The following is an 11,604-nucleotide window of genomic DNA, read 5'->3' as shown; positions in this document are numbered from 1 at the left end:
TTGCAATAGGTAGCAATGCAACTGCCTTATATTTTGATGAAATAGTCTCATCCTTGCTGATGGAGGAGATGAGATGGAAAAATATGGAGAGCCAGAATGGTGATGCCTTGTCTGTACGAGGACGGTCCCAGAATAGAAACAAAAATAAGTCATCGAGTGGGAGATCTAAATCTCCAGGAAAACCTGTAAAGGTGGTGTGCTTGAAATGTGGAAAGGAAGGGAACTTCAAAAGGGACTGTAAATCTAAAGCTCCTGATAAAGGAAAGGCATCTCATGATTCTCCTTCTACAGAGGCGAAAACCACCTTAGATGAAGGTGGGGATGTGTACTTGGCTTCTTCAAGTACACATGTAGATCATGAGGCATGATTGATTGACTCAGGTGCATCCTTTCACTTCAACCCCCATAGAGAGTGGCTCTGCGAGTATGAGAAATATGATGGTCGTGATGTCTTCTTGGGGGATGAAAGGAAGGCTAGAATCATTGGTCGTGGAAAAGTAAAGCTGAAGTTGCAAGGTGGAAGAGTTAGAACACTTCTAAGTGTTCTACATATTCCTCCATTGGCTAGAAATCTGATTTTTGTAAGCAAGCTAGATGATGCAGGTGTAAAAATAGCGTTCGAGAAGGATACCTACAAGATGGTTCAAGGAGCATTGGTATTGATGTGAGGAGTTCAGACTAAAGCTCTGTACAAGCTACAAGGTAGCACTGTTGTTGATGGGTGCAATAGTTCTGTGGTTCCTGAAAGTGGAGCAGAAAATCTAGTCATCTCTGGAGAGAGGACCATGCTGTGGCATCAAAGGCTCGGACATATTGGAGAGAAGATCCTTCGAATACTTCATGGTAAAGGTATGGTAGAAGGTATGAGTAATAGCTCTCTAGATTTTGATTTCTGTGAAAATTGTGTATATGGGAAGCAGAATCGGGTGAGTTTCCCCTATGGAAGTTAGAGGGCGAAACAAATATTAGAGCTTGTGCACAGTGATGTGTTTGGACCTATGAAGGTTCCATCACTGGCTAAGTCTGTGTACTATGTATCATTTATAGATGACTTCTCAAGGAATACATGCATATATTTCATTAAGAAGAAATCTAAAGACTTTGACAAGTTTAAAGAATTCAAGGTTCTGGTGGAAAACCAGACAGAGAAGAAGATAAAGGTGCTGAGGACAGATAATGGTGGAGAGTTTTGCAGTAAGGAATTTGAAGAATTCTGTAAGAAGTGTGGTATAGCATGGCAGAAGGCTACTCCATATACACCTCAGCAAAATGGAGTTGCAGAAAGAATGAATAAGACGTTGATGGAAAGGGTAAGAAGCATGCTCAGTGGTGCCGGGCTAGGATAGGAATTTTGGGCAGAGGCAGTGGATACTGCATGTTACCTAGTCAATAGGTCACCTTCATCCGTGTTGGAGGATAAGAATCCACAAGAGGTATGGACTGGTAAGAAACTCTCTCTTTCACATTTGAGGGTATTTGGATGTGATGTATATGTACATGTTCCAAAGGAGAAATGAACCAAGTTGGATAGTAAATCTGAAAAGTGCATCTTTATTGGGTATAAGGATGGTTTGAATGGTTATAAGCTTTGGAACCTAGTAACAAGTAAGGTTGTGTACAGCTGAGATGTGGTGTTCAGAGAGGTGAAAGATGTTATTGAACGTGAAGTCCAACCAAAGAAACCTGAGAAGATAGAGTTTGAGCTAAAGGAGGAAGAATCAAACTCTACAGTAGAGGAGGAATCAGAAGCTGAAGAGCCACAAACTCCAGGTGTAAGAAGATCAATTCAAGAAAGAAGGCAACCAAAAAGGTATAGTCCATCTATTTTTTGTTCAAATTTTGCTTTATCTTATTGCTGATGATGATCCCAGAACTGTGAAGGAAGCAATGGATTCAGAGGATGGAAAACTCTGGAAAGAGGCCATGGTTGATGAAATGGAATCTTTTCACAAAAGTGAGGCTTGGGATCTGGTGGAGTTGCCAGTTGGAAGGAAACCCATTGGAAAAAAATGGGTGTTCAAAAAGAAGACAAATGCAGAAGGAAAAGTGGAGAAATACAAAGTTCAGTTGGTAGCAAAAGGTTATTCCCAGTTGCCGGGAATTGATTTTTGGTATATTTTTTCTCTTGTTGCCAAGGTAACTTCTATTAGATTACTTTTATCTGTTGTTGCTACTTTTGATTTTGAGGTAGAACAAATGGATGTGAAGGCAACATTTCTTCACGCGGATCTGGAAGAGGAAATCTACATGAAGCAACCTAAAGGCTTTGCAGCGAAGGGTAAGAAAGAACTGGTATGCAAGTTAAAGAAGTCTCTATATGGGCTAAAACAGTCACCAAGGATGTGGTATCAGAAATTTGATACATTTATACAAGGACTTGGCTTCACCAGAAGTAAAGTAGATCACTGTATGTATTTTAAATTAATTGGTGACCATGTTATTTATCTGGTCTTGTATGTGGATGATATGTTGCTAGTTGGAAATGACAAAGATATTATCCAGGATTTGAAGACCCAATTGTCCTCTGAATTCGACATGAAAGATCTTGGTGCTGCAAAGTATATTTTGGGCATGGAAATTAAAAGGGATCAAGCAAAGAGGAAGCTTTAGTTAAACCATAGGAAGTATGTCGAGACAATACTCCAGAGGTTTAATATGAAAGATAGTAAACCAGTGAAGGTTCCTATTCCTGTAGGTGTGAGGTTATCTGCTAAACAATGTCCCAAGACACAAGAAGAGGAAGAGGATATGTCTCATGTTCCATATGCAAGTGCAATTGGTAGCTTGATGTATGCAATGGTCTGTACTAGACCAGATATTGCACATGCAGTGGGAGTATTGAGGAGTTTTATGTCAAAACCAGGAAAGGAGCATTGGATAGCAGTGAAGCGGGTTTTCAAGTATTTGTGTGGCACTAGTGATTATGGTTTGTGCTACCAAGGAAGACCAGGATTGAACAGAGTGGTGGATATTCGTGGCTTTGTTGATGCAGACTGGGCTGGAGATCTGGATTAGAGACGATCTACAAGTGGGTATGTGTTTAACCTATTGGAGGTGTAGTCAATTGGATGAGTAAGAAACAATCTCTAGTGGCACTATCAACTACAGAGGCAGATTACATGGCAGCCACTCATGCAAGCAAGGAAGTAGTTTGGTTGCAGAGATTATGTTCAAGTACGGGGTTAGTACAGGAAGCTATAAGGATAGACTGTGACAGCCAAAGTGCAATTTTCTTGGTAAAGAACCCTGCATATCATTCAAAGACAAAGCACATTGATGTTCATTATCACTTTGTGAGGGATATGATAGAAGACCCAAAGGTTGTGTTGGTAAAGGTGGATACTTTGAAGAATGCTGCAGATGCATTGACAAAATCTGTGAGCTCTAAGAAGTTCTCTTGGTGTAGAGAGACAATAGGCATTTCAGGGCTGGGAAAATGACTAAGCTCTCTTGTGGCCCCCTGTGGAAAGAAAACAACAAGTGGGAGAATGTTGGGCGGACCCACCTATGGTTTTGTGCATGATTTTCGTACATGTTTTTTGGACGCGATGGTTTTCAGTCCATGGTATTCGACGCGATGGTTTTTGGTCCATGGTATTGGACACGATGGTTTTTGGTCCATGGTATTGGATGCTTCGGCATGTATAAATATGTATTGTAACATTGAAAGGAACATAATGAAAAATCAAGCCAGTAGTCCCAGTCTTATGATCCAGTGGGAAAATCTCTGTGTATATGTGTTTTATGTGTTATGCTCTTGGATTGTTTATTTTTCTTTGTTTTAGAATTCGCATGCAAGTAATTTCTATACAGGGTTAAAACCTACAATAGATACACTATTATAGAAATTCCCACTGTAGATCAACAGATTATGCAATATACTAAAACAAAATACAAGATCTACTTCTACAACACTTTGCGGAAGCTTAATTGAATTGAGCAAGATCAAGAGAACATATATAACTAATAAGAAGAAACCAATCACACATAACACAAAAGAAATAACCAAGGGAAAGTCTCAACCTAAAACCCCAATCTTTTTATTATCATACAAGTGGAAATATAGTCCGAATTACAAAAAGAATAAGCTCACAAGTTATCTTGCTCTCTGAAATCCCTCTGTTGCTCATAGACAGTCAAAGGCCTCTCTCAAACCTTCTCCTCTGCCCTCCAAGCCTCCTATTTCTTTGTGCAATTTTCCCTGGGGTCCAGTTCAGCCACTTGTGTGAATTGGCCTCTTCACACACTCACTAACCTCTGATCCAACTACGCAATCCTAAAAAAGATAAATCCTTATCCATGGATGAGCTTCCTTTATAGGAAAACTCCATCCAACTGATAATACAATGTCTATCCTCTGATCTCAACTAGGTCTCTGTCTGAACTGACATTCATGAGTTATTCATGAGAGAATATTTAGTTATCTGAAGTGCAGTAGTTATATGCAAGCATGCATTAACTAACTGAACTCACATTAATTTAAACAAATTGTTTAAATCAATCTAATTGGACTTGACTCAGTTAACTGAGCCAACTAATTACAACTCAAATTAGAACTCATCCTTATCTCTTTAACTGATGGATAAATTCCTCAATTAATGGAGAAACTGTTGCATGTCCTCACATAGACTTCATGTTTGATTTTTCACAACTAATTAACTCATGGTGAATTAATTAATTTATTTTCAAACAACTGTTAAGTTCAAATTCGAATTTTACTTCCTATTTTAGTCCAGGGACTGACTAAAATTAGAATCCATCCCAAACTGCTAAAAATAGAAATGCTATTTTTAGCACTTCCATTTTTCATTCCTTGTTGCTCAATCTATCACTGGTACCCAAACTGCTATTTATAGCAGTGCTATTTTTAGCACTTCTATTTTTAGCATTTCTTGTTGTCGTTTTTAACAACTATTTGGGGCATTTTTTCTTTAAGCAAGGAATCTTAGTTGACCTTGAAAATATCAAAGCAAAATCCAAAGAATGTGGATGAGGTTAGCTGATTCATGGGACTAGCAAGATATTAGAGGATATTTATCCATAATTTCTCCAAGATAAACCATCCCATTAAAGCCTTGCAGAGAAAAGGAAAAAGATTCGAGTGGACTGCACAATGTATAGAAATATTTGATCAATTAAAATAATTTATCACCAATGTTCATAATTGCAGATCGTGATAAGGATTTTGTGGTATGTATAGATTCATTCAAAGAGGGACTCGTTGGAGTCTTATTGCAGGAAGGGAAAGTCATATGCATGAGTCCAGAAAGTTGAATGAGCATGAGGTGAATTATGTGACACATGATTTAGAGTTGGTTGCCATAATTCATGCCTTAAAAATGTGGAGGCATTACCTTCTTGGCAAGAAATTTACACTCATGACAGACCATAGTGGACTCAAATATTTGTTTGGATAACTGAAGTTGAATGCTAGGAAAGCAAGATGGTTGGCCATGCTCAGCAAATTCGACTTTGAAATCAAGTACATAAAAGGTAAAGAAAAGAAGGTTGTTGATGATTTGAGCAGAAGAATTCAAGTAAATCACTTAGAAGTTGTAAGTTCTTATATGACAGATCTAATAGAAAGAGTCAAAAGTGTTGGAATTCAAGAAGAAAAATATCATCAAGTGAAAGAAAAGTTGTTGCAAAGTGGTGAGGATGTAGAATACCACCTCACTAAGGATAGCCTAAGCAGGTTCAAAGGTAGAATTTATGTAACCAACAATGATGAAATGAAAATAATGATAATGAAAGAGTCCCATGCCAAGTCTTGTTCAGGCCATCTAGGGTATCAAAAGATCCTTACAACCATTGAAAAACACTATTTCTCGTTGAATATAAAGAAGGAAGTAGATGATTTCGTGAAAAAATGAATGGAATTCCAACAACTAAAGGTCAGGAGCAAGCATTTGGTAGGATTCTTATAGCCTATCCCCATTCTAGATTGGAAGTGGGAGGTAATTCCTATGGATTTCATTATAGGATTGCCTAAAAAATCGAACCAACATGACACAATCATGGTAGTGGGGGATAAGCGAAGCTCATTTTATAGCACTCAAATCCACTAATTCTACTAGTGACATAGCACAAATATTCATAAAGGGTATTGTGATGTTGCATGGCATCCCCAAGAAGATTGTGTCAGATAGAGATGTTGGGTTCACTTCTAGGTTTTGGAAGGAACTATTTGTAGGAATTGGGAACATAATTGGAATTTAGTACAACGTATCATCCCAAAACAAATGGGAAAACAAAGAAGATTAAAAAAATTATTGAGGACATGTTAAGAATGTGCAGAATGCATCAACCCAAGAAGTGGGAAGAATATCTTTGACTTTCAGAATTTCATACAACAACGGATACCAAGAATCCCTAAAGATGAGCCCATTTGAGGCATTGTGTTGCACGAGTTACAACTCTCCAATTATATGGACTTATCCAATGAGCAAGTTCCATGTAGGACATGATATGCTAAAGGGTATGGAGCAACAAGTTTAGATCATAAAGAAGAATGTTAGGCCCCTATACTACTAGTGTAACCCCCTATTGTTATTAGTACAACCCCCTTATTATATTGTTGTAGCCATGTAGTCCCCATATTGTTATTATTGTGTGCCATAGTGTAGGTTTTAACCCTATACAAAAATTACCTGCATACGAATTCTTAAACAAAGAAAATAAACAATGCGAGAGAATAACCCATGAAACACATATGCATAGAGATTTTTCCCTGGATCCCAAAACCGGGACTCTCAGCTTGATTTTTCATTATGTTCCTTTCAATGTTACAATACATATTTATACATGCTGAAGCATCCAATACCATGAACTGAAATCCATCGCGTCCAATACCATGGACCGAAAACCATCGCGTCCAAAAAACATGTGCGAAAATCATGCACAAAACCATAGGTGGGTCCGCCCAACCTAACATATGGTCCAAAACCAAAATTTTTCGGGGCGCTGCCCCGGACCCCATAAAGTGGGGTTACGGGTGCCCTTCAAACCCCTATTAACTACGTGGAAAGAATATAACACAACCCAACAAACTCCCACTTGTTGTTTTCTTTCCATAGGGAGCCACAGGAGAGCTTAGTCATTTTTTTTTTCAGCCCTGAGATTCCCATTGCTTCTCTACACCAAGAGAACTTCTTAGAGCTCACAGATTTTGTCAATGCATTTGCAGTATTCTTCAAAGTGTCCACCTTTACCAGCAACACCTTTCTGTCTTCTATCATATCCCTCACAAAGTGATACTGAACATCAATGTGCTTTGTGTTTGAATGATAAGCAGGGTTCTTTGCCAAGAAAATTGCACTTTGGCTGTCACAGTCTATTCTTATAGCTCCCTGTACTAACCCCATACTTGAACACAATCTCTACAACCACTAGAGATTGTTTCTTACTCATCCAATTGACTGCACCTCCAAATAGGTTAAACACATACCCACTTGTAGATCTTCTCTGATCCAGATCTCCAGCCCAGTCTGCATCAACAAAGCCATGAATATCCAACACTCTGTCCAATCCTGGTCTTCCTTGGTAGCACAAACCATAATCACTAGTGCCACGCAAATACCTGAAAACTCGCTTCACTGCTGTTCAGTGCTCCTTCCCAGGTTTTGACATAAACCTGCTCAATACTCCCACTGCATGTGCAATGTTTGGTCTAGTACAAACCATTGCATACATCAGGCTACCCACTACACTTGCATATGGAACACGAGACATGTCCTCTTCCTCTTCTTGTGTCTTGGGACATTGTTCAGCAGATAACCTCACACCTACAGGAATAGGAACCTTCACCGGTTTACTATCCTGCATATTAAACCTCTGCAGTATTGTCTCGACATACTTCCTCTAGTTTAACCAGAGCTTCCTCTTTGACCGATCTCTTTTAATTATCATGCCCAAAATATAGTTTGCAGCACCAAGATCTTTCATTTCAAATTTGGAGGACAATTGGGTCTTCAAATCCTGGATAATTTCTTTGTCATTTCCAACCAGCAACATATCATCCACATACAAGACCAGATAAATAACATGGTCACCAATTAATTTAAAATACACACAATGATCTGCTTTGCTTCTGGTGAAGCCAAGTCCCCATATAAATGTATCAAATTTCTGATACCACATCCTTGGTGACTGTTTTAACCCATACAGAGACTTCTTTAACTTGCATACCAGTTCTTTCTTACCCTTCACCGCAAAGCCTTCAGGTTGCTTCATGTAGATTTCCTCTTCCAAATCCCCGTGAAGAAATGTTGTCTTCACATCCATCTGTTCTACCTCAAAATCAAAAGCAGCAGCAACAGATAAAAGTAATCTAATAGAAGTTACCTTGGCAACATGAGAAAAAATATCACCAAAATCAATTCCCAGCACCTGAGAATAACCTTTTGCTACCAACTGAGCTTTGTATTTCTCCACCTTTCCTTCCGCATTTGTCTTCTTCTTGAACACCCATTTGCTGCCAATGGGTTTCCTTCCAGCCGACAACTCCACCAGATCCCAAGCCTCATTTTTGTGCAAAGATGTCATTTCATCAACCATGACCTCTTTCCAGACTTTTCCATCCTCTGAATCCACTGCTTCCTTCACAGTTCTGGGATCATCATCAATAACAGACAAAGCAAAAGCAGATGGACTATACCTTTCTGGTTGCCTTCTTTCTCGAACTGATCTTCTCACAGCCGGAGTTTGTGGCTCTTCATCTTCTGATTCCTCCTCTGCTGTAGAGTCTGATTCTTCCTCCTTTGGCTCAAACTCTATCTTCTCAGGTTCCTTTGGTTGGACTTCATGTTGAATAACATCTTTTACCTCTCAAAACACCACATCTCGGCTGTACACAACCTTCCGTGTGACTGGGTTCCAAAGCTTATAACCCTTTAAACCATCCTTATACCCAATAAAGATGCACTTTTCAGATTTACTATCCAACTTGGTTCATTTCTCCTTTGGAACATGTACATATGCATCACATCCAAATACCCTCAGATGTGAAAGAGAGGGTTTCTTACCAGTCCATACTTCTTGTGGAGTCTTATCCTCCAACGCTGAAGAAGGTGACCTGTTGACCAGGTAACATGCAGTATCCACTGCCTCTGCCCAGAATTCATGTCCTAACCCAGCACCACTGAGCATGCTTCTTACCCTTTCCATCAACGTCTTGTTCATTTTTTCTGCGACTCCATTTTGCTGATGTGTATATGGAGTAGTCTTCTACCATGCTATACCACACTTCTTAAAGAATTCTTCAAATTCCTTGCTGCAAAATTCTCCACCATTATCTGTCCTCAACACCTTTATCTTCTTCTCTGTCTGATTTTCCACCAGAGCCTTAAATTCTTTAAACCTGTCAAAGACTTCAGATTTCTTCTTATGGAAATATATCCATGTATTCCTTGAGAAATCATCTATAAATGATACATAGTACATAGACTTACCCAGTGATGGAACCTTCACAGGTCCAAACACATCACTGTGCACAAGCTCTAATATCTGTTTCGTCCTCTTACCACCAGAGGGGAAACTCACCCGATTTTGCTTCCCATACACACAATTTTCACATAAATCAAAATCCAGAGAGCTATCATTCATACCTTCTACCATACCTTTACCATGAAGTATTCGAAGGCCCTTCTCTCTAATATGTCCAAGCCTTTGATGCCACAACATGGTCTTCTCTCCAGAGACCACTAGATTTTCTACTCCATTTTCAGGAACCATAGAACTATTGTACCCATCAACAATAGTGCTACCTTGCAACTTGTACAGAGTTCCAATCCGAACTCCCCGCATCAATATCAGTGCTCCTCAAACCATCTTGCAGGTATCTTTCTCAAACACCATCTTTACACCTGCATCATCCAACTTGCTTACAAAAATCAGATTTCTGGCCAATGCAGGAATACGTAGAACACCTGAAAGTGTTCTAACCCTTCCACCTTGCAGCTTCAACTTTACTTTTCCCCGACCAATGATTCTAGCCTTCCTATCATCTCCTAAGAGGACATCACCACCATCGTATTTCTCATACTCGCAGAATCACTCTCTATGGGGAGTGAAGTGAAAGGATGCACCTGAGTCAATCAACCATGCCTCATGATCTACATGTGTACTTGAAGAAGCCAAGTACACATCCCCACCTTCATCTGAGGTGGTTTTCGCCTCTGCAGAAGGAGCATCATCAGATCCCTTTCCTTTATCAAGAGCTTTAGATTTACAATCCCTTCTGAAGTGCCCTTCCTTTCCGCATTTCCAACACACCACCTTTGTAGGTTTTCCTGGAGATTTAGATCTCCCTCTAGATTTAGATCTCCGACTCGATGACTTATTTTTTTTTCTGTTCTGGGACCGTCCTCGTACAGACAAGGCATCACCATTCTGGCTCTCCATATTTTTCCGTCTCATCTCCTCCGTCAGCAAGGATGAGACTATTTCATCAAAATGTAAGGCAGTTGCATTGCTACCTATTGCAATAACCAGACTATCCCACGAATCTGGTAGACAACACAACAGACTGATGCACTTATCTTCATCTGAAATTTTAATATCAATAGATAATAACTGACTTGCCACAGTATTAAACGCATTCAGATGCTCTATCACCGAGTCTCCATCATTCATCCTCAGGTTATACAGCTTTTTCCGCAGGAATAGTTTATTCACTAGAGACTTAGATTGGTACAAAGTCCCTGACTTGACCCACAAAGCCTTTGCTGTAGCTTCCCCTGATACATTCAGTAATACTGAATCTGAGACACACAATCGTATTGTTCTCTTTGCCTTCCGATCCAACTTCTTCCATTCTTCATCGGTCACTCCCGATGGTTTAGTACCCGGATCTACCGCGATCCACTGATCTTTATCCACCAACAGATCCTCCATCTTGAGTTTCCACAACTCAAAATTCTGACCATTGAACTTCTCAATCTCTATCTTTCCACTGCTCGCCATCTTCTTTCACCACCAGAATCGATCTCGTAGATCTCCCACTGAATAGGGTCTACCACAGGCCCGAGCGAAACCCCTCAGCAACAAAGGCGTCCCCTTGAAGTCAAACCTGGCTCTGATACCAAATGTAGGTTTTAACCCTGTACAGAAATTACCTGCATACGAATTCTTAAACAAAGAAAATAAACAATGCGAGAGCATAACCCATAAAACACATATGCACAGAGATTTTTCCCTGGATCCCAAAACGGGGACTACCAACTTGATTTTTCATTATGTTCCTTTCAATGTTACAATACATATTTATACATGTCGAAGCATCCAATACCATGAACCAAAATCCATCGCGTCCAATACCATGGACCGAAAACCATCGCGTCCAAAAAACATGTGCAAAAATCATGCACAAAACCATAGGTGGGTCCGCCCAACCTAACATATGGTCCAAAACCAAAATTTTCTGGGGCGCTGCCCCGGACCCCATAAAGTGGGGTTACGGGTGCCCTTCAAACCCCCTATTAACTACGTGGAAAGAATATAACACAACCCAACACATAGAAGCCCACTATTTTTATTATTGTGCCCTTACATTATTATTGTTATGTCGGCTCTGATTATATTATGACCCCTTAGACTCTATATATA

The sequence above is a fragment of the Pinus tabuliformis genome, chromosome 4_2 (genome assembly GCF_031772625.1).
Source record: "Pinus tabuliformis cultivar Carrire ecotype Pingquan chromosome 4_2, CPIR1, whole genome shotgun sequence".
Classification (NCBI taxonomy): domain Eukaryota; kingdom Viridiplantae; phylum Streptophyta; class Pinopsida; order Pinales; family Pinaceae; genus Pinus; species Pinus tabuliformis.
Note: the sequence above shows the minus strand (reverse complement) of the source record.